At 42.7% G+C, this 24539-nt stretch overlaps 1 long non-coding RNA gene across 2 annotated transcripts in view; it reads left to right on the plus strand.

Moving 5' to 3' along the window:
• The window catches only part of LOC111771091 (uncharacterized), a 31124-nt gene extending 10582 nt beyond the window's left edge, over window positions 1-20542 (plus strand). The window contains exons 4-7 of one of the 2 annotated variants that reach the window (XR_011433739.1): window positions 150-222; window positions 331-585; window positions 16583-16714; window positions 19913-20542. This is a non-coding gene — a long non-coding RNA (uncharacterized lncRNA). Of the gene's footprint in view, window positions 1-149; window positions 223-330; window positions 2478-16582; window positions 16715-19912 lie in introns of those variants that run through there. The other variant, XR_002804729.2, reaches the window with a different exon arrangement.
• Window positions 20543-24539: the final 3997 nt, after the last annotated feature.

The raw sequence follows: 24539 nt of genomic DNA on the forward strand, positions 1-24539 counted from the left end.
TATAAAATGTCTTTGTCTTTTCCTCCCTTCCTCACTTCCTCTCCTCCCATCCCTCCTTCTTTTCTTCTTTTAAATTTTATGGAAGTTAGCTTTAATGGGTTTCAGTTCATTTCAACCAGAATCTTGAATCTAAACAAATTTGCCTCCAGGTTGTTGAGGCGGCTGATACGAATACCTCGTGCTCTGACAACTCCAGGAAAGCTGGGCCTCCAGAGATCTCAGGTGAAGAGAGGGCACCTAGACCACTGCATGCTGCCAGATATTCTGGAGGGTTGGAGACTGGAGCTCCTGCAGGCTGATTTCCTGACCACTCCATCCTCTAATCTTCAGGGGCATCGAAGCTCCTATGAAGACTCCACTGCCAGACCAAGTCACCTTATAAGGAAGATCCCCCAAGAAGGAACTATGAGATAGGAACTAACCTATGGTGTAACAAAGTGAGACCAGCTGAAGTGACAGGTGGGCATATTTGGGGAGTATCTACAACCCCCTTATGCCACGAAGAGTTTCTCCATACAATATTTTGGGTCTACACACGACAATGCATCTGCAAGGTACAAGTCATCTTTCAAAATCACATTTATCGTGAGTATTCACAGGAACCTTTGGACTTCAGTTTTGTGGCAAAATTGTTTCCCAATATGCATGTGTTCCTCACTTTATGCCCTACGGCTGTTAAGCAGAGAATGTTGACTGTCACTTTGACATACTTACTGAAGAACAGTGTCTGAACAAATCCTGTGACGCTTTCCCCGAACCCCGAGTTTCCATCTTGGAGGAGAGCAGTGCTGGCTGTCAGTGAGGGGCGGGTGGGGATGGACGGTAGTGGAGGAGTCAGAGAAATCGTTGAGAATTTTATGTTTATCTCTCTTGCAACTACGATATCTCTCATGTCGGCCACCGTCAGCAAATCACTGACACATGAGAGCTAAGAAAGAATCGTTTCTTTCCCTTTCTATCTTCCTTTGAGTTCTGGCTATCATACTTTGCCTGAAACCCTTGGCGGCCTTCTCTGTTAGTCCTTTCATCCTCCTTACTACCTTTTGATCCTTTTGTTTCTCCCCAGGCATAACTTCCACCTGTGCTGTCTTCTTAGATTCCCCTAGGAAAGGAATCACAGTTCAATGATTCTTACACTGTAGAATGAAATCCCCCTGACGTCCCTATTTTAAGAAACAAAAACCTAAGTTCTCTTAACTAAAAGTCAAATACAGAAGCCAACTTAACTTCTTACTCAAAACCTGAATAGAAGTTTATTTGGTGAAAGCACCTGCACGGCCTTGCAACTAATTCAGCATCCACAAGACAGTACTGAGGGGTTATTCTATAAGAATAGGGACTGTCATCACAAGAGGCACTGACAATTTTCCCTTGACAAATAACAAAACAAATGAAAATCACTCTCATGTGCTCATTGATGTTGAGATTTCTTTAATATGAATGACATATTTCTGAAGAAGCTAATATATAATTTTGGTTAAAAGAGAGCTTCTTCCTTTTTTTTCTTTTTTTTTTTTTGCAATAAGGCAATAGACATCAAGAGTTTTCAAAACCTGCACAGTCTTTGACTTCACAGTTCCTCTTCCAGGAATTTATTTCCGATAAATAATCAGAAAGCTTTATAAAGATATATGTACTTCAAATTTCATTATAGCTTTAAAAAAAACCTTTTATAATGTAAATTTTCAAACATACACAAAAGTGCAAAGAATAATGTAACAAACCACTGTGTATCCCCCACCCAGCCTTACAGATTATCAACCTTTTGCCCAGTTCTTGTTTCATTTATCCCCACCATTCTTTTCTGCTGTTGTTCTTGCTGGAATATTTTAAAGCAAATCCCAGCCATTGTGGCATTTGACTCTTAAATATGTCAGTTTGAATCTCTAAAACTAAGGATTTTTAAAATTAGCCTTACTCTCACATCACTCCTTTTTTTCCCAATAATTTTCTTGAGATCATAATTGTTTATAACATTGCGTGATTTCAGGTGGACATTATTGTTTATCAATTTCTGAATAGACTTCATTGTGCTCACCACCAATAGTCTAATTTTGGCTGTCACCAAACATATGTGCCCCTTTACTCCTTTCACCCACCCTCCCAACCCCCATCCTCTCTGGTAACCACTAGTCTGTTGTCTTTATCCATGTGTTGTTATCTTCCACATATGAGTGAAATCATGCAATATTTGTCTTTCTCTGTCTGGCTTATTTCGCTTAACATCATACCCTTAAGGTCCATCCATGTTGTTGCAAATGGGATGATTTTGTCTTTTTTTATGGCTGAGTAGTATTCTATTGTATATGTATACCACATCTTCTTTATCCATTCATCCGTAGCAGGGTACTTGGGTTGCTTCCACGTCTTGGCTATTGTGAATAATGCTGCAACGAACATAGAGGTGCATAAATCTCTTTGGATCATTGATGTCAAGTTCTTTGGATAAATAAATATCCAGTAATGGGATAACTGGACCATATGGTATTTCTATTTTTAATTTTTTGAGAAATCTCCATACTATTTTCCATAGTGGCTGCACCAGTTTGCATTCCCACCAGCAGTGTATGAGGGTTCCCTTTTCTCCACATCCTCTCCAACATTTGTTGTTTTTTGTCTTGGTCATTATAGCCATTCAAACCAGTGTAAGGTGATATCCCCTCACATCATTCTTTCACCAATCCACATTAGCAATAATTTCTTAATATCATCTACTACCCATTGATGTGTAATTGCAAGATGTCAGAAATGTCTTTTACACTTTATTCAAATCTGGATCCCAAAAGTTCCTTTATTAGAGTTAGTTCCTATTTCTCTTAAGTCTTTGTAATCTATTACAATTTTTTAACTTTTTATTATGCTATTTATTGGTTGAAAAAAATCAGGTCATTTTGGCCTGTAGAATTTCTCATCTTCTGGATTTAGCTGATTGTATCTGCCTTGTATCATTTAATATCTTCCTCTATCTCCTTGAAACTGGTAGCCAGAGCTAGCATTTTGATTGAATTCAGGTTCTTTTTTTTTTTTTTTGTCAAGAATGCTGCGTAGGTGGCTCTGTGTATGTCATATTACATCATGTCAAATATCAAGTGCTTGTAAGGCCTATTCACCTAACTTTTAGTGATGTTTACATCGCTTAATGGATTCAGATGCTCTCAGCTTAATCCCCCAATTTTACATTTTCTCATCAATTTTTCATCTAATGGTTTTAGCAGTGATTGATTGATCATTGCCTAAATCCGTTATTTCATCAGAAATTTAAAAATGATGTTGTAACTTTGTAATACCTTCTTGTTTTATTAGATCTGTTTCTTCTATAATGAAGTAGCCTTTGTCCACCACCCTGCTTCTTACTTTGAAAAATGTTGAAGTCACAATAGAATGAATACCCATAAACCTTCACTTAGAGTCACCAGTTGCTAACATTTTGCCACATTTGCTTTATCACTCTCATCATATATTCTTATTTTTTGCTCTTCCATTCCAAGTAGAACACAGACATTGTGACACTTCACCTTAAAAATACTTCAGCCTCTGTCCCTAATAACAAAGACGTTCTCACCATAGCCACAATTATTACACTCAAGACACTTAACATTGATTCAATATCGTCTAATGCAGAATTCAAGAAAAACTTTTGCAATTATCCCAGAATGGTCTTTATAATATGTATATTTTAAATCCAGAGTCCTATCAAGGTATATATGCACTGCAGTGGTATCATGTCTCATAATTTTCTATTTTCATCATTTCTGCATTTATTAGCTGGCATTCGTTTGTATTCTTTTCCCCTATTACCATCATTATTCTTTTAGGTTCTCAAATTGACACAAATTTGTCCAATGGGAGCTGCTATAATCTGGCTTCTGCATCATTTCAACACTGTCGCATTGGCCTTTGAGCACTTCCTTGCTTTCTGGCACACGTGATTCTAGGCTCATCTTCTACTTTTCCTGTCTCAGACTTGGAATCAGCTATTTCTCCAGGGAATCTTGGTTCTTTTCAATGAAGAACAATATTTAGACACCAAGATCTGGCATTTGGTATGCTCATTGCTAGTGGGGTATCACTCTTTCTAGACCCTTTCAGGGCACACAATCAAGAAATATATTTTTTTTCAAAAAATCACGAGTTCATACTGACACCTCTAATTCAAATGCAATATTACAGAAATATTCCTCTCTTACCCCATTTTATATTTTTATCTTCTCCCATAGTGAGAATCCTAGTTTTCAAAAAGTTTAAGATATTTTTTCACTTCCTATAATACTTCAATACACACAGAATAGTCTCAGAATTACTTACTGATAACAAAGAAGACTAAGTAAAATGAAATAATATTTCTTTAAAATTCTTTCTGTTCCTAGACTACATTCTATGATCGTGTATTAAAGTATACTTGAATTAATTTCGTTTTCTACGTAGTTATATTTGATGTATAATCTGATATGCAGTTAGGTTGAATTGTTTCTGTCTATATTCAGCTTGAATGTTTTCCCTTTTTATTCTTTGAATTGAATTTAATTTTTTGAATACGTATAATTTTTACATGATTCAAAAGTCAAAACTTTATAAAAAGGCAAATTCAGAGAAGTCGTATTCCCATTTCTATCTTTTATACCCTTACTACCTCTAACTCTCTTAGGTGGTTATTTTTATGAGTTTGTAGATTATCTTTAATATATTTATTTTTGCAAATATTTCTCTCTTTTTATTATTATGTATTTCAGCATTTAAGAAGTTTATGTTTTTACTATAGTGGTTACCTTTACACTAATACTTTATTTTTTAATGGTCATAATCCCCTTTTCCCTTACTTAGACTCCTGCAATTGGTTTAGACCTTTTAAGTGGTAGCTTTTGACTCCCACTTGTCATTGTGTATTACCTACATGCCAATCATTAGTCTTATTTTACTTTCACTTTTCCCTTTCTTTTTGCCGGTATTTTCAGTTGTGCTATTTCTAATTTATCAGAATGTTTAAAATTTACATATTATTCTTCCACTTTTTTCCCATCTTTGTTTAAGTCTTAGAGCTACAGTTAAATATAATCAGAGCTCATCACCAGTGGTTTGCTGCTCTTTCCCCAGTCATCCCTGGTGGGAGACAGTTCATTGTCTGATAGATTTCTCCGGATGGGATCAGGACTGCGTACATGCTGACTTCTCGCGTGTTTAAAACTATTTGCCTATAGTCTTGATAACTGGGCTAGATAACACAGCCGTGTTTTTAAAAGTGGGAATGGAAACAATCCAATTTCTCAACAATCAGAGATTGGTTAAATAAACAAAGTATGCTCAGTTAAATAATGGAACCCTGGTTCATACAGCCATTACATTTGCTGCACCCACTGTGGAAAATAGAAAATGATACATAAACCTGGATTTGTCAAATTCATGTTTCTAAAGTATAAGGATGCATAAGTGTGTGTGTGTGTGTGTGTTTAGCAAAAAGCAGGTCAGAGATACATGAAAAAGTTAACAGTGATTTTCTCTGATTAATAGAATTATTGATGATCTTTAGATTCTCCTTTGTGCTTTTTTGAACTTTTCAAATTGTAGCACTTGTGGGATTGGAGAGAGTACAATGTTTTTTTAAAAAAGCTAGACAAAGGTCTAAAGTTTTCCAGGTTTATTTTTAATGTGTTGGTTTTAATCAATACCACAAGACAGGATGTACCCAAGAAAGAGCAGCATGATCTAATTAACAAGCTCAGGACAGCCTCGGCAGGTCTCGGTGCTCTGCCTCCTCTAGTACTCAATCAGTGCTGGCGGATGATGAAGAAAACTAAAATTAGTCAGTTCTGAGCAGAGTCATCTTGGGCAACTTTTTTGAGTCAAGCTCCTGCTTTCCGGGGTTGTGCTGAGGAGGAAATGGAGTAGTATGCATGTAAGACTGCACTCTTGTGTCTGGCGTATAGTAGATACTCCTATCACTTCATCTAGGAGGGGAGGAGAGATTATCAGCACCCTATTCTCCATAACTAGTAGGGATGTACTCAGATTTACTTCTTCTGAAGGATATAAAAACAAGAAGGACAGATAGCGACTAAAAAGAGGCTGAGGCAGCCTCTGAGAGTATTAGAGAGAAACAGAGAGGGAGAAGAGGAAGATCAGAGAGACAGACAGAGAGAGAGAAAGGGCGAGACAGAAACTGTGTAGAGATCGTTGGAACCTATAGCCATCAGGGCTTCTGCTTGCTTATAAGCAAGAGCAGAGGAAATCTGTGCGCCTAAATCATAACTGTGTTGTTAGAATAAAAAGAGGTGAATGGAGTATAAACTTGCTTCTTTACTAGTCGTTACAGGATAGTAAACTCATCACTGGTCTTACGACAGCGTCCCCCTGAGGGAGCTGACCATGAACAACACCCCAGAGCAACTGACTTGGGATTTGAATGCAGAATGTCGGGCCTGGAATTTTTAAAAAACATCTCTTCAAGTGATTATGATGACCAGCCAGATTTAGGAACTATTGGCCTATACATAGGACCACCATCTATCCCATCTACTCGGACAGTCCCAGAGTCATTATTACCAGACCCCCCTTCTCTTACACAAATCTCTCGAAAGAGATGAACATTAAGTATAGGTGGTTCTCCCACCTGCACCTCACCCTCCCCGGAGACACATTCAGCGAACGTGATGGTGATGGCCGCATACCGTTAGTTACTTCCATTCCGCCACTAAAGGCCAGACTTAGAGAAAAACTACACCTTGAACTTTAATTTACGTTAAAATGTCAATCAACACTCAGATTCTTCCTGAGAGCAGAATTTGATGAGCAGCGAAGACAAAGGCCTAACTCTAAGTGGGGAAGGAGAGTGGGAAATCTGGGGCATCTCAAAGACAATTGCTTCTCCTGCTTCACCATCGGGTCCAAGTCAATTGAGAGAGCGAGAAAGGATAATGGATTTAACTTTGTCTGCTGGTTATTTAGGAACTTCTGTTCATTTCTTCTTTACCTCTTTCTGGTCCCCAATTTCCAAAAGAGTCAAAATAAGAAAACCATTTGACAGTGAGATAATATTGCACTTGAACTGCTGGAAAACCAATTAATACTCCCCATCGAGTTAACGCGTCAGCCAGTTTTGAGTGTTGACTTGTTCTGTTTAATCCTGACCTATTACCTGTAAAATAAGGAGACACAAAGATAAAGAATTAGAGTGTTCTCAGAAGTATTCACATGATAAATATCTAAGAGAAAATATTTTAGGTCACAATCCTCAGGACACTCAATACACTCCATTATTCCCCATGATATCTGCCATTACATCCCTGGGTACCTACTTTCCTGCGGCACGAGACAGCTCACCTTGCCCGTACACTCTGATAGTTCCATCCTTCCCGTCTTGGCTTATCCAATTCCTAACGGGAGCCTTTCCCATAGAAAGGATTTTCAGTTATTTGACTCAAGTTCTCAAAGTTACAAATTTAAAAGCCTGGTTTTCATTACTTTCAGTCCAACCTATGACTCTAGCTATAAAACTAGTATAATAGGAAAATCACTTTCAAGTTTTCTCTGACAAGTTTCCAGAAACTCCAATTGATAGACTAAACTTCTTAAATAATCAGCCCCATCTACAAATTTAATCAACTAAATAGTCTTCATTTTAAACAGCACGTATAAATGTAATATACTCAAATTTATTTTACATGCCTCCAATGTCTTACAGGACAACTTTACAACCATAACAAGCAAAAACTTTCCTAGCATTTAAAGCTCTCTTGTTGCAATTCTAATCAAATAAATTTAAAAATATTATAAATTTGGGGCCAGGTGGGTGGTGTAGTGGTTAAGTTCGCGTGCTCCACTTTGGCGGCCTGGGATTCACGGGTTCAGATCCTGGGTGCAGACCTACACACCACTCAGCAAGCCATGCTCTGGCAGTATCCCACATACAAAAAAGAAGAGGATTGGCATAGATGTTAGCTCTGAAATAATCTTCCTCACCAAAAATAAAAATAAAAATAAATCATAAGTTGAGTTCTCCTAGATAATCCAGTTCTGTTTATGAACTTCATCATCATCTCTTATACCTCTCAACTTAAAACCTCAAGATTAAAATGCTACCCATTTTATATTGAAATCACAAAGACAATCTTTTAGGGTCAGAATATGCTACATTCTCTTGAAATAGCAAACATCCTGGCCCTTTTTAGAGAAGCTTAATTTGGGTAGATGGAATTCAGCAACCCTCCAGCCTAGGCTGGATTCAACTAATCTCTTTAACGCCTGGTTGAATTCTACATTCTTTTCCTATTCTTTTTGTCCAGCTCTGTCCACAAAAGCCCCTATCTGTCTAAAAGCGATCAGCCTTTCTTTGTTTAGTCCAAAATTGGACCAAATCAAGTTACTCCTCAAGGTTGATGGGCTAAACCCTAAATATTGCTTTGAAATGGACATATACTGACTTGGATGGAAATTGCAACACTGCTTTAATCCTTACAACACCACCACCACCACCACACACACGTTGGTTTAGGTTACTCGAGAAGAGGCACAATAAGGTAAGAGGCTATTATGCAATGAGTTTCAATGTCTCCTAAAAAACATTTTTTGTTGATATTTGTTTAGAATGCTCTGTGGAAAGAACACAGGCCTTTTTGTAAGCAGTTCTTGAAAGGCTTGTCTCCAAGGCATTGCAAACTCAAGACATTGCTAGGAGAAATTCTGTTGTATGAAGACGGGTTGAGCTGGAATGGCTTTAATGATCATTCGGTCCAACCCCACGCTGTACAAAGAAGAAAACTGAGCTCCAAAGAGAGGGAACAAGGGAGGGGGGAACTCATTTACTGAATATCTTCTATGTCCCGGCGCTGTGCAAGTTAACCTTCAATTAAGATGCACAGAGTGGCGCTTAGTATCCTTTTCTGCTCTCGTCCCCCCTCAGACACATTGCAATGTTCCTGTGCTCCCCAAGTTCACCCATCTCCTTGTCCTGCATTCTTACTAGATAAACAACTTGGCCTCCCCGCCACTGAGTCAGTGGAGGTAACCAGTCATTCACTTCTTCAAATGTCTCACTCAGCCTCACATGTACCTAAATTCCTTGTAAATAGAGGCCAAATTGCAGTGGACTGAGAGGTGAAAAAGAGTTGAGTAAGTAGAGACTCTCTTTCTAGAAATTTAGAGGAGGGGAAGGAGCAAGATTGGATAGAAGCTGGGGTACGGGTGCAGGGTCAAGGGAAGGATGGAGAATGGAGAGAGCTGAGAATGTTCGTAGGGAGCTAGGGAGAGGGTACAGACGCAGGGCAGAGGGAATGATTGACAGAGAAGGAGGTGGGGGGCACAAGTTGAAGCACTAAATTTGGAGGAAGGAGAGATGCTTCATTCTCCAAAACAGGAGGAAAGAGGGTGGAGATGAGTGTAAATGCTTCTGAGGATGTTAAGGAGAAAATAGTTCAGATGATCACTTCAGGTCTAGGTTAAGTGAGGATGGAGGGAGGTTGGCCAGGAGGGTGATATAGACTGGCGGACACGGAAGAATCTAGTATCTGGACACCTCCGTGAACTAACTAGTGGGAGTGAGGGTATGAATGAGCTGGGAGGACACTGGAGTTTGAGATTTGGGGATGGGATAGTCCTGAGTGATGGCACGGCAGGTCAGGGCAGTTGAAAGACCAGCACGGCAAAGTAGAGGCCAAGTGAAAAATACTGGGCTTGAAGCTAAAACTCAGAGGACCTAATGGGTCAGGAGGGTCCTCCTCCTGGACACTGGAGTCACCCAGGTTGATAGCTGGCAGAACCTGGGGGAGAGAAAGGTCACGAGCCTGCGCCAAAATCTTTTGTGAAAGCAGAGACTGATCAGCAGGTTGACACATGACAGGGATGACACAGGGATGAGAAGTGAGCCTCAAAGCCAAAGGGAATTGTATATGAGGGGGTGGAATAGTGGCCTGGCAACAGGAGAGCAAGCGAGACATTAATTCCCAACTCCCAGGCTGAGGGGCAGAGGGTAGATAAGCGTGAGCTCCCTGCCATTGAGAAGGATAAAAGGGAAGCAGGAACCTCAGAGGAAACCAAGGTCTCAGTTGATGGCTGAAAGCAGGAGGAGCATTTAGTAGGAATGATAAAGATATAGGGACTCTGTGTATCGTGGAATAGTGTTCCAGGGTTCATGGTGGAAAGGTGTGGAAGGAAGGGAGGAAGTGGAAAGAGGCAGAAAGCATCCTGGAAAGATACCATATAACAGAATAAAGACTAAAGAGGTCTGTATCCAAGGCAGCAGCTAAAGACGAGAGGGACGGAGGCAGAGACACCTCTGGCCTCAAGTTACTAGCTGTGTGACTTTAGGTAAGTTACTTGTTCTCTCTGTGCCTCAGTTTCATCATTATAAAATGAGGATAATACTAACAATTGTCTCATAAGGTACTGTTGCTGTGAGGATTAAATGTGTTAATACATGTAAAATACTTAGAAAATTGATCAGCATATAGTTAGTCCTGAAGCAGCATTTGCTTTAGGAGGAAAAAGATTCCCACTGCACACTTTCCCTCAAGGGATGGACATCCAATTATATCAAACCCTGAGCAATGCCCCTTCACTTCCTGTCACTCACGTGGAGCAAAAACTCAGCAGGCAAAACACAAAAGTCTGTCAGAGTCCTTGATAGATTCAATTTCTTGCAAACATATCCTATAGCAATCAACCATTATCTGTCCCCTGAGAGGAAGGAAAGAGAGATGAAAAAGTTGGTTGAAGACAGTAAGAACTTAGAGTTATAAACGATAAGATGACAGCCAATGGATTCATCTAGTGTACAACTCAACAACAACAAAAATCAAATAACTGCATTAAAAATGGGCAAAGGACTTGGGTAGACATTTCTCTAAAGAGGATATACGAATGGCCAATAAGCACATGAAAAGATACTCAACATCACTGATCATCAGAGAAATGCAAATCAAAATCACAATGTTACCACCTCGTACCCGTTAAAATGGCTGCCATCTAAAAAAGAGAAAGAAAATAACAAGAGTTGGGGAGGATGTAGAGAAATTGGAACGCTTGTGCACTGCTGGTGGGAATGCAAAATGGTGTAGCCACCGTGGGAAAAGGTATGATGGTTGCTTAAGAAATTAAAAATAGAACTACCAGATGATCCAGCGATCTTACTTCTAGGTCTATATCCAAAAGAATTAAAAGCAGAGACTCGAATAGATACTTGTGCACCAATGTTCATAGCAGCATTACTCACCATAGCCAAGAGGTAGAAGCCACCCAAATGTCCATCAACAGATGAATGGAGAAACAAAATTTGGAACACGCGTACAAAGGAATATTATTCAGTATTTAAAAGAAAGGAAATTCCGGGGCCAGCACACTGGCACAGTGGTTAAGTTTGCCCGTCCCGCTTCGGTGGCCCATGGTTCACCAGTTCAGATCCTGGGTGCGGACCTACACACCACTTGTCAAGCCATGCTGTGGCAGACATCCCACATATAAAGTAGAGGAAGATGGGCACAGATGTTAGCTCAGGGCCAGTCTTCCTCAGCAAGAAGAGGAGGATCCATGGCAGATGTTAGCTCAGGGCTAATCTTCCTCAAAAAGAAAATAAAAAGAAAGGAAATTCTGACATATACTCAACGGATGAACCTTGAAGGCATATGTTAAGTGAAATAGCCAGTCACAAAAAGACAAATAATGTACAATTCCACTTTATGACATATCTAAAGTAGCCAAATTCGTAGAAACAGAAAGTCGAATGGTGGTTACCAGGGGCTGGGAGAGGGGGAAAGAGGAATTGTTGTTTAATGGGTATGGAGTTTCAGCTTTGCCCGATGAAGAAGTTCTGGAGATCTGTTTCACGATAATGTGAATATACATAACATTACTGACCTGGACACTTAAAAACGGTTACAGTGGTAAATTTTATGTTGTGTTTTTACCACAATTAAAAAAAATTTTTTAATAGAATAATCTAGCATCCTCCCACCCCTACTTTTGTGATGAATAAAGTGAAGCCTAGAGAAAGTAATGGACTCATCTAAAGTCACACAGCTCATGGAGGCAGAATCAGGACAGAACCTGGGACTCTGCCCCTGGCTGCGGGGTCCCTTCCAGTACGTGGTGCCCTCCAAGCACAGGGCTGAGGTAGCAGAAAAGATGACGCACTTGATTTATCTGTGGTGACAGTGACATTCCAATGAACCTGAAAGGGATAAAGATTCTACTCAGGGGTTGTAAATGCTCATGTGGCCGTGCCCTTTCTCCAAATCTCATGAGGATTATTCCAACCAGCCGATCCGAGAGGCCACACTGGAAATCTCAAGATAGTGGCAGTTTCTCTCTCTAGTCTGTGGCAGGACTGAAAGCAGATGAGAGCAGCTTTTCTGTTCCTGGGCTGATCCCCCTGTAATTTAGAAGTCCAGACAGTTACGCCGGAAAACAGGAAGAAAAACTCAGGGGCCCACTTCAAAACAAGCTCAGTGTGGGGTCTCCAAGGTCGTGAGCGAAGCCGCTAGTTAAAACTTGCCTGTGAACTGGAAACCGGTTTACTCACTCCTGTCTGGACTCAGAGAGAACGTCTTTTTCCCATTTAGGAGTTTTCCTTTCACTCCTTCTTCCAAATTCCAGAAAGGAGACAATAAGCAAAGCTGGCCCCAGCTCAAGAAGCAGAGATGAAAACCAGACCTTTGTTTTTTTTAAGGATGATGTCCATAGGTTGCCTTCTATTTTATAACAGAAATTTCTTTTGTTTCCATGGAAACAATGAGTGTGGTAGCTGAGGGTCCCCACAGGACTTGGTATTTCCAGAAATCACCACAGGTTTAAAAGTGTCAGAACTGAAGCTAAAATGCTCCCTCCCCTCTGCTCCTCTGATCTTCTTGACGCAAACGTCTCATGCACACAACACCCCTCTGAACTCTGAAGGTGTTAGGAAAAGCCTCCTTGCTTCAGTATGTCCCGTGATGGAGAACTACATAAAAAATCTTTGCAAGGACATTTCTAAAGATCTTTCCACTCCAGAAATATTTTTTTGTTTTCAGCAACCCTACCAAGGCTGAACCAGGATGCCTATAAAAAGCCTTCTGTGTTCCCCTAAGCACTCTTAATGAATCGTCAGGAAGGATGGAATAAGATGGGGGTCAGAGACTCGGAGCCCATGCCAGATGCTGAGGCTGCCAGCTTGGCTTGGTGCCCTTGTGGCAGTGCTGAGTGCCCATCCGCCCTGTTCCTCCCATCGGTGTGGTCTCTGCCCACACTCCTTAAGGGAATTGGCTGTGCTCCTGGCTTGTCTCGCCTGTGTGTCTGCTAGTTACTGAACAAAGGGTGGGATTACGTCCATGCCCAGTTTCCCAGATGCTCACAAGCACAGACCCAAGGATCAGCTGAAACAGAAGAGAAGACTGTGCTGAGAAGCCCTCTTGACCAGACTTGGCCACACTGAGCTCTTGTTCCTGCCACCAGACACACCTGTCATGTAAAAGCCAATGAGCCATTCAGAAAACATCAGGTGCCTCCTGTTTAGAGCTGATCCTGGGAAACAAGGACTTTGCTGAAATGGCACTAAGCACGAACACAGGCAGAAAACCCACGGGTCCCTTGGCCCTCTGCAATCCCCTCCCCTGTTGCACAGACAGAAGTCAGGAGGTAAGAAGTCTGAGCTGCCTCCACATGTGCCCCCTCTTACCTCCTTTTCCACTTGGTGTACTTTCCCCAAACTTTGAGGACCAACTTCAAAGCTGAAACTCCAAAGGAGCTGGCCTTCTGATAAAATTTCCACCCCAAAGTAAATACTGGCTAAATGCTCTAAGCTGAATGGCGTCCACCTCTTGGCTCACAGCCAGCTTTTGCAAACCTAAAGGGCCTGCAGAGTGGGGACACCTACCGCTCCTGGGAACAGAAGCACGAGTCTCTTATGACCACCTTCATCACTCAAATTCCCAGAGGTCGTTGGACTGAGACTTCTCCAGCAGCTCTGCCTTCAGGAGCTAATTCCAGATGAATTTCCCAAATAATTCCTTATCACCTTGTCCAAGGAAACCAAGACTCAGTGTCCAAGGAAGACTGTAAAAATAGAAACCCCAGAAGATGACTAGCTCTGAGGCTTAGGGAGAGTGGGGAGCGTTAGAGAAAGGAGAGGGCCAAGAGGAAGACCGTTCCAAGACAGGAAAGAAGAAACTAAAACTATTGATGGGGGGCGGTGCTAAAGCAGAAAATGAAGGATAGCTGTTCTGAGGGATCCAGGGAGGAAATTGTTCTCCTGGTACAAGGTATGTGTTTAAGGGCTAGAGAGAGAATATATGGAGAAAGCTCAGTGGGGGTGTTGAATTTTTTTACTGACTACTCCTTTGGAAGGTGAGAAAAGGAATTGTGTCCATAATTATGTCATCCTCTTTATAAAGATGAGATTGAAAAAACAAACTTGGTCCTTGGATCAAGACACTTCTTTTTTTTTAATAAAGCAACTCCAGACTTGTACAAGTAAGGAGATGCCATGTAGTATTACAGTCAGTACTGACTTGGGCGTTTTCTCTTCTGTGTAGTATTTATGAGCCAAATCCGGGAGTCAAGGATATGGGGAGAAAAGGGAACTGCCGCTTACTGAGCATCCACTCTGCTCCGGGCACTGGGCTGGGGGGATGACTGGACTTCATATTCAGGACCTTTGAATTCCAGACCCATATAAGCAGCTGTCCACCCAACATTCTCACTTGTATGTCTGAGGCATCTCAAACTCATCCCAAATTGAGTTGCTTCTCTTACCCGCCAAATCCTGTTCCACGCACAGTCTTCCTCATTCCAACTGATGGCAGCTCCATCCTTCCAATTACTCAAGTCAAAAGCCTTGGAGTCATACTTGATTCCTCTATTGCTCTCTTCCTCTGTACCCAATCTGTCAAGAAATTCTGTTGGTTCTACCTTCAAAATGTAATGCAGAATGTCTCTACCTCTCCCCACCTTTACTGCCACCAGCCTGGTCCAGGCCACCCTCGTGTCTCACTCAGATTATTGCAGTGGTCTCCTCACTTCCACCCTTGTCCCTTTACAATCTGTTTTCACTACAGCAGCCAGAGGATCTTTACAACATGAGAGTCAAATCATGTCACTCTACCGCTCAAAATTAGCCAACAGCTTCCCATCTACTAAGAGGAAAAGTTCAAGTCTACGGTGCTGCAAGGCAGCCCCGCAACTGGACCACACACATTCTTTCCCTGAAACCATCTGACAATACCCCTTTGCTCACTCTGCTTCAGTCTCACAGACCTCTTTGCTTTCTCTTGAGCTTCCAGGCATGTCCCCACTTCATGGCCTTTGCACTGGCCATTCCTTCTGCCTGGAATCCTTGTCCCCTACATCTCATTCCTTCAAGACTTTTCTGAAATGTAACCTGGGGTAGGCTTTCCCAACTACCCTACTTAAGATGGCAAAACCCTCCCCATACACCATCCCAGCCCCCTTTCCTTCTTTATTTGTTTTCCAAAGCCCTTACACTGAAACTGATACTTATTTTCTTATATATCATTTGTCTCTCTTCCCTAGCATGTAAGTTCCTGAAATTAGGATTTTGCTCACTGCTGTAGCCCCATTGCCTAGAATGACTATAACTAGAATTGCCTGTAATTGACACACAATATATGTATGGTGGGTGATTTTACGCAATCTTCGCAATCATTTGCCTTTCACTGGCACCAGTTAGTGGGAGACTGAGCAGTCATTTTTACCTCTTTGTGCTTAATTTTGCCCTTTGTAAAAAGTCTATGAGTTGGTGATTCTACCTCAAGTCTGTTCTCCACCCAGAGGCCCCATTCCTGCTGTTGAACTATGCACTTGATGTCATGAGCTGCCTAACCTGTTAGGCCACAGCCTTAGCTCATACAGCCCAAAGGCAATCTCTGATTTTCAGGCGGTGTTGAGGGATGAAAGAAAGGTACAAAGAAACCAATAGGAGTCAGTGTCAGGGATCCTGTAGGGGATAGGTCGTTCCAGTTTGGTCCACAGAGCTTGGATTCTACCAGTTAGCTTTGAACTCTTGCCCTTAGAAGACTTGTGTGTGTATGTGTGTGTGTGTGCATGTGCGTGTGCACATGTTACACCCTGGCTGAAGGAACTGACATCACCAAATTCCAGAGAACCAAACTAACTGGGAGAGACGTCCTGAGAAAAATGACATTTAGAACAGTCATGGGGAAAAGGAACCTAACTCCTGAGTTTGGGTGGCAGAAGAATCTAGAAATAACTTGCCATATTCAAAGATGTCTAACTCATCACATGCTTTATATTAAAAATAAATATATGGTTTGGGGGACAGAGGTGAGGGTAGCTATAATACCTCCTTGTGCTACTGTTCCATCTTTCTTCCTGAGAACACATAATACTTTTCAGGAGGACAGCCCTGTCTTGTTCCTGGTTTTTGAAAATGATTTTTACTGATTTTAGTAGCAAGGATGGACTTTTCCAAGCCCAGCGACTTACTATTTTTAGCCTAGTCTTCTTTATAATCAAAGATACATTTTGCGCTGGAAGATGAGGAGAAAGAAGACAATGATCACTTGCAGAGCATTTGTTATGTGCCAGACACTTTATATTTCACTCCCCAAACTTAAAAGTCTATATCATTATCCCTATGTCACAGATGGGGAGGCCGAGGCTTAAAGATATTAAGTGACTTGCACCAGATCTCCCCAGCTAGCCAAGACCGGAACTCAGGACTGAGGAACTCCAAAGACCCTGTCCTCCATCTATGCAGTGTTACCTTCTCCCTAAGGTGGGTGCAGCAGGGTGAGAGTGTGCCTGGACATTAATCACAAGTTATCCTCTCTTGTAAGCTCCAGACCAACAAAATGCATAATATACAACTTCTAGACCCTAGGACTGTTTCCTTCCTTTAAGGAAATTAGGCTCTTAAAAAGAGTGGAAATGATAACACAAGACAGAATTTGCTGATGGACCAAAATGATTGGTTCAGGCCAAAAGAAATCAGACTTGATCCACCCTCAAAGGACCTTCTCCAGCAGCATCTTCCTACCAAGGCTGATGAGGACCTCCATCTCTAAGGTGGGGATAATTATTCAGTTTTTCACTTAAGACTTTTTACAACCTTAAACATCTCTAGCAATTTAAAGTCATGACATGATTCTTGAGTGATTCATTGGGATGCTACCAAGTACTAGTAATAGAAAATCAAAAGTGCTTTAAAAAATGGGAATGTTTATTATCTCATGTAGCAAGAAGCATGAGATGGAGCTGTTCCAAGGTCAGCGAATTCAGTAGCTCAGTGACATTATCAGGACAGATATTTCTCCCATCTTGCCTCTCTACCATCCTGTGTACAATGGCTTGTCTTCTTAAGGCAGGCTCCTATAATGGTCCCAAGAAGGCTGCCTAGATCTAATCAACATGCAGATGACAACCATGAGAGGTAGAAAAGGAATATCTCTGTCTTGAATCCCTTTTTAGAATCAAGATGAAACTTCCCTCCTTCTAGGCCCAGCGTGAAGGCACAGGGGCTACCTGAGAGCATGTACTTCTCTTCACGATACAGAAGCACAAGAAAAGTCCACTACACATGCACATTTGAAGCCTCTGCTTACATTACATCTGCTAACATTCCATTGCCCAAAGCAAATTCCACGGCAAAACCCAAGGTCAGGGAAGTTACTGCTCCTATGATGAGGCTAGGACAAGGGTGTGAAGGTTTAATATTACTACCGGGAGTGAAGAATTGGGAGACCAAGAATTCAATTTACAGCTCACGTTTATATCACGTAGATCATTGTGAAATTGCCATCTTTTAGGTACAAAATGTTTGACTATTGACCGTCTCATATGGTTTCATGTAATGCCATCAGTAGAACTAAGACTTAAGCCAAGCTTTTCGTCTACTGGCTACTAGAACTCCCTGGAAAGCAGCGCATAAGATAAATACCCCATTAGAAGGTAGATTTGCTAAGCACGCAGGAAATGAAAAGCATGTAATTGCCTGTCTCCAAAATAGCACTTTGGTCCCCTTTAAGTGGAGTTATGCTCCATTGGGATCAAGCACACATTAGAGTTTAAGGATTATGTGAAAATAACCCTCCAAAGCTGAGTCCCAATAATATTTGTCCCTGGAGAGTCACAGGATTTATGGTCCCACAGGGCAACTATTATTTTTAAGTAGAGCTTTAATTACATTTGAGACATTGTTATAATTTTCCCCTCTGAGTAAATGTCTCCTCCCGTGGAATTTCACTAATAGCCCATCCTAATCAACATTTCCTAGTTTGTTATCTCTTGTGCCTTTTCCCCCCACAGCACATATAGACCCATGAACTTGCCCTCTCTGCTTCCACCTTTGTTTATGCCCATCTCTTTGGAATGGGCCTAGCTGATCTCTATCATCTTTCCGTTCACACTGCCATCCCCATGCGGCTGGCTTAGATGTCCTCCTCTGCTCTCCCATAATACCCTGTACATATCTGTAACATAGGACTTAATACACTGTTACAAAACTTTTAAGTATACATCAATATCTTCCCCTAGACTGTGGGCTCTTTGAGGATAGAGACTGTGTTTTATTTATCTTTGCATCCTTAATACTCAGCATAGTGCTTGGCAAATAGTAGGGGCTAAGAAATACTTGACAAAGGCAAGAAAGTGTATTGGTCGGAGTAGGCTAAATGTATGTCCAGTAACAAACAAGCCCAACTTATGCAAAGATCACGCAAAGTCTGAAGCAGATGTGACTGGTTGGGCAGCTCTCCTGCAAGTGGTAACTCAGGGATCCAGTCTGCTTCCAACTTGTAACACTGCCGTCATCAGCGTGTGGTCCCTAAGGGCACAGCACATAGGAAACAGGGCAGGGGAAGGCACCGTAGACACTCACCACCTTGGCTGGAAGTGACAAAAATGACTTCTACCCCTGTTCCACTGGCCTGAACAAGTCACATGGCACCACTCCGTCACTAACGGGGCCTGGCTGGGCAAGATTCACACAACGGAAAGAGAGTCTGCGCCTTTGGTAGACAGCTAGCTAAGTCTGCTGCAGGGAGAAGGGAAGAAGGGAGGGAGAAAAGGAGGGAAGAACTTAATGGCAAGATACATAAGCACTAGCTTGTAAGCTCCGTGCAAAGAATTCTGCTCAAATTTCCCATCTGTTAGACTCTTAAAACCAGATGTAGGGCCAGCCTGGTGGTGCAGCAGTTAAGTTCACACATTCCACTTCGGTGGCCCGGGGTTCGCCAGCTCAGATCCAGGGTGCAGACATGGCACTGCTTGGCAAGCCATGCTGTGGCAGGCGTCCCACATATAAAGTAGAGGAAGATGGGCACGGATGTTAGCTCAGGGCCAGTCTACCTGAGCAAAAAGAGGAAGATTGGCAGCAGATGTTGGCTCAGGGTCAATCTTCCTCAAAAAAAACCAGAAAAACCCAGATGTAGAAAGCAGTTAAACAATAAACTCAGAACACACTAAAAATAAAAATAAAAATAAAAATAAAAATACGGGGAAACCCATAGCTGTTTCATGTCTGAAGCACAGAAAGAGGAAGGTAGGTTTCAGGAGTAGGAGACGAGGGTGTGAGTATGTCTGAGTGAGTTCCGTGTCTTAGCTTGAGGGAGGGAGGGAGAAGAAGAGAAGGCTGGGAAGCTGCCAGATTGGAAAGGCTCTAGAAAGAGGAGGCTTATGGGGCTCCTGAGAGAAGCATTATCAAGGGATGCTATCTACTCTGAAGGCTTAAAGTCTCCAGTATGAAAAGCAAACCAAGGGAATTTGGAGGACGTGAATAGGTAACGAGAGGATCATGTTCATCAGGATTTGCAAGTGGGTGAGGAAGAGGAAGCCCCCACCTGAGGAAAAAGCAATCACTTTCCAGGAGGTTTATGTCATGAGAAGGTCTGGTGTCAGAAGCCAGGGGTGACAGGGGAGGGGTAAACATCTGGGTAACTGTTCACCAAAATCCATTTCTCTTCTTCCTGGCACACAGCCTCCCTTGCAGTTTAATGTCACCATGTCAATGGAATATGAACAGAAATGATGTGTGCCGCTTTCAGACTTGGCCCATAAAATCCTCCGGTGCATGCTCCTCTGTGTGTTATCATCTTCTCTCAGCTGGATGCAAACGATGGTGAGATCCTATGTTTTGGGGTGAAGCCACAGACGGAAGGGACCTGGGTCCTTGAATGACTGTATGGAAGAGAGCCTGCTTCCCTAACTGAACACCTACCAGGACTGTTAGACGAGCAAGAAATAAATTTCTACTGCATGGTGGACTCTGTGATCCACCACCTAGATTCCATTTCAGTGAAGGACTTGTTACCCCGGCTAAGGGAGTGCTGTCGGCAGAACCTTCAGTTCTCAGCCCCTTCAGGGACTGCCTCAGCTCTCAGAGAGTTGCCTCATCCAAGGTCATGCCCTTCCAGGGAAAGACCACATCCAGAGACCAAGCAATGTGAGAGCTCACGTCCAGCCACTGCAGTCCAACGCTTCTGTGGGGTTGACCAAGGTTGTCATCACGCCTGATTTGCAGCTCAACTTCTCTCTTCTCCAATCCTGCTTCCTTTCTTTCTTTTCTACAGATTTTCAATCTAACAATAATAAACATCCCGCACTCGAAGCTTTCCAAGTCTGCTTCTTGGAGAAGCCCCCCTGAGGCACAGTGTGAACAAAAAGCATGGTCAGGTCTGTTTGTTACAGCATCCTGGCCTGTGTAGCTGATACAGAATCGAGGCAGGACATTTTTTCTGCTGACATGGCTGTGCTAGGGTGGCCAGCAGACACATTCCTTGCTATGTAGAAAACCCTGTGCCATCTGCAACAGGAGACAATGAGGCCAACACACAGGAGTAGAGATAGAGCCAGATGGGAGAGAGAAAATTCCAGCTGGTGAGTCTCTTTCCGGTTTTTGAAACAGCGATTCCTAAAGCCTTTCCCTGAGCTGCTCTAGTATCTTTCCCAACTGCAGGAATCAATTAACCTCCTTTTCCTTTCTTTCTCTATTTTCCTTAAGATGTTTGAACTGAGTTCCTGTCACTTGCAACCAAAAGTGTCCTAATACAAGAGGCTTTGTTACATGTTGTGTAACGTGAGGGACTGTGTCCCCCACCCTTCCGTTGCCACCCCCTCAAAACAATTAGGGACAAATTTCCATAACTTTTTTGATGAAGCCATATTTATTGAGGACTTACTATATGCCGATTGTATTCTAAGTACTTTCAGAAGATTAACTCAGTCCTCGCAACAGCCCCGTGAGTTGGGTACTATTATTATATTCTTCCCATTTTCAGAGAGGAAAACTGAGGCCTGGAGAGGTTATGAGATGTGCCCAAGGTTACCCACTTTGTGAGTGACAGGTTGGCCCCAGAGCTTGTGCTCTTCGCAGTGATGCCATCCCGCCTCTCCTCACACAGCCTTGAGACGGCAAAGTGAGACGCTTCAGTTTCACATGGGTTACACTGCTGAGTGCTGGTCCTTCCCCTGCTTGGCATGCAATCTACTGAGGCTTGCAAGGGGCAGTCACCTTACCGAAGTCGACAGCAAAAATGGACCAGAAGACACAGAGGCTCACCTCCAACTAACAAGTAAAAGAGATGACTAGAGATGAAGCCACAAAAGGAAGAGCGGGGCGGAGGTCTTGAGACCTGGAGTGATTCAGTGGCCGGAGGCACAGGCACTGCGGGAGAATCCTTAGACGGTTGAGCTATGTTGGGCACATAAACACCAGGCCAGCCAGGGAACAACTGGTCTGGGGACTCAAGAGGCAGGGCAGTTGTCTTCAGATGGGACGCAGGAAGCCAACCAAAGAGCAGTATTTTCCTAAACCGAGGGCAAGGGCCCAGAACCTGCCAGAGGGAGTATCGTTTTCTCTAGGACCCAGGGAATGGGAGCAAGAAAACTTAGAGAGGCCTGGAGGTAGAGGAACCATCGGGAGGTAAAGCACCAGTTCTGTGACTTCACTGAGCCCCTATTGTTGTGTAATTGTGCACCCTTCATACTCTGTGACTTTTCACCCTGGAGCTAAGAATCAGTTCCTTCCACTTCACGGGCTGGGTGAGTGATGGTTCCTTACTGAGAAGGGGGATGAAGGAAGAAGACGGGGCAGGGTGCTATTTGCAAAGAAAAGTCCAGAGAAGCCCACTCCCAATGTTGCCCCCACCGCCACCCTTCCGAGACGGTGGCGAAGGCCTTGCTGTTGAGTGTGGGGGACACCCTGGCGTCTTGTCACCGTTCTCAAACAGGATTTACTTCCCTGGCCTGTTGGCCTGCTTTAGAGTCAACCAGTGTAATGACCCGGTGTGCGCTCAGGAAAAAGACTTCCCTCCCCTCAACCTGGGTCAGGTCGCGGCGGAATATTGGTAAAGACCAACTGGGTGCACACCTCATCCACTAGTGCTAAAGGCTTTTTACTAGGCCTTCCCTGCATGTAATGTCTCTGCTGAGCGATGTCTCAAGGCTCAAAGGTGCTCCTTGTTTGCCACTCATTTCACACCAATTTAACTGAATACCAACTATGGTAAGTGGCGATGTACACCATCTCATTTACTGTTTGAAACTACCCTGTGAGAAAGCTATTATTATTTTTTACTGTGGTAAAATATACTTACCATAAAATTTATTATTTTAACCCTTTTTGAGTGTACCATTCAATGACATTAAGTATCTTCATATTGTTGTGCAACCGTCACGACCATGCATCTCCAGAACTTCTCCATCATTCCAAACTGAACCTCTGTGCCCGTTAAACACCAGCTCCCCATTTTCACTCCCCCCTAATCCCTGAAGCCACCATTCCACTTTCTGTCTCTATGAATTTGTCTGTTCTGGGCACCTCATGTGGTGGAATCACATAGCGTTTGTCCTTTTGTGTCTGGCTTATTTTACTCACCATAATGTTTTCAGTGTTCAGCCTTGTTGGAGCATGCATCAGAATTTCCTTCCTTTTTTTTTTTTGTTTGTTTGTTTGGGGTTTTTTTTTTTTTTTTTTTGAGGAAGATTAGCCCTGAGTTAACATCTGCTGCCAATCCTCCTCTTTTTGCTGAGGAAGATTGGCCCTGAGCTAACATCCGTGCCTATCTTCCTCTACTTTATATGTGGAACGCCTACCACAGCATGGCTTGCCAAGTGGTGCCGTGTCTGCACCCGGGATCTGAACCGGCGAACCCCGGGCCGCCAAAGCGGAATGTGCGCACTTAACTGCTGCACCACTGGGCCAGTCCCAAAATTTCCCTCCTTTTTAAGGCTGAATAATTTTCTATTGTATGTACATACCACGTTTTGTTTCTCCATTCATCTGTTGGACACTTTGGTTGCTTCTACCTTTTGGCTATTGTGAATAACGCAGCTATAACGTTGGTGCACAAGTATCTGTTTGAGTCCCTGCGTTCAATTCTTTTAGGTCTATACCTGGAAATGGAATTGCTGGATCATATGGTGATTCTGTCTGTAATTTTTTGAGGAACCACCTTACTGTCTTCCACAGCAGCTGCACCATTTTGCATTCCCTCCAGCAATACACGAGGGTTCCAATTTCTCCACATCCTAGGAACGTATTATTTTTTTAGCTCCGTATTATAGTCAAACTGGGACTCAGAGAAGTAGTGACTTCCTCGCAGTTACACAGCTGCTAAGGAGCAGGTCCCGCGTGGGAAGCCAGGATTCCTGACTCCAAGTCTCTCACGCTTCCCTGGCCCCACGACTGCCTCAGTCACAGAACAGGAGAAGCAGAAGCCCTTTGAAACCTACAGCAAGCAGAACTGCATCTGGGACAGAATTGATTTCTGGGAGTTACCACCCCAGTTGTTCTCATAGTAGTGACAGCGCAGTGTACCACTGGGAACTCTTGGAGTAGAAATGTGTGTGTTTCATTGATAAAAGTCAGTCCTATTGACTTAGCAGACATTTCATTCCTCCCGTCAGCCTCCATTCATTCATTCAACAAGTATTTCTTGAGCACATATTAGGTGCCAAGCATGTTTTTAAGGGTTTTGAACAAGGCTGCTAAGGTTTTTGCTCTTATGGAACTCAAATTCTAGAGAAGGAGACAGGCAGTAAATAGAAAAAGAAAGAAACGGGACCATTTCAATGTTATAAGTGCACTAAAGGAAATCACCAGGGTGATGGGACAGAGTAGCAAGGCGGGGAGAGGGAGGATGACTTTGGATGGCATGAGGCCGCTCTGGAAAAGGTGGCATTTAAGCTGACACCTAAAGTTGAGACGATACCAGCCGTATGAAACCCGGTGGAAGAACGTGTGGGTGTGTGGAACAGCAAATACAAAGGCCTTGAGGTAAAAAGAATTGGACCGTTCTAAGAAGATCAGGATGTCAGTCTGGTGGGACCATGGAGACGAAGGTTGGAGAGTGGAGGGAAACATGGTCAGATAGGAGACCAGGCACCTGAGATCATTTGGGTCTTATAACAATGGTAGCTAACGTTTATAGAGCACTTGCTATATGTTAGATACTATTCAAGCAATTTATATGTATTAGTTATTTAATTATCACAACAATCTTGTTAACTAAATACTATTCTTATCCCCACTCTGCAGATGAGGAAACTATGACCCAGAAGGGTTATGTAACTTTCCCAAGGAGATCCAGCTGGCAAGGGAGACC

The sequence above is a fragment of the Equus caballus genome, chromosome 28, assembly GCF_041296265.1.
Source record: "Equus caballus isolate H_3958 breed thoroughbred chromosome 28, TB-T2T, whole genome shotgun sequence".
NCBI lineage: Eukaryota > Metazoa > Chordata > Mammalia > Perissodactyla > Equidae > Equus > Equus caballus.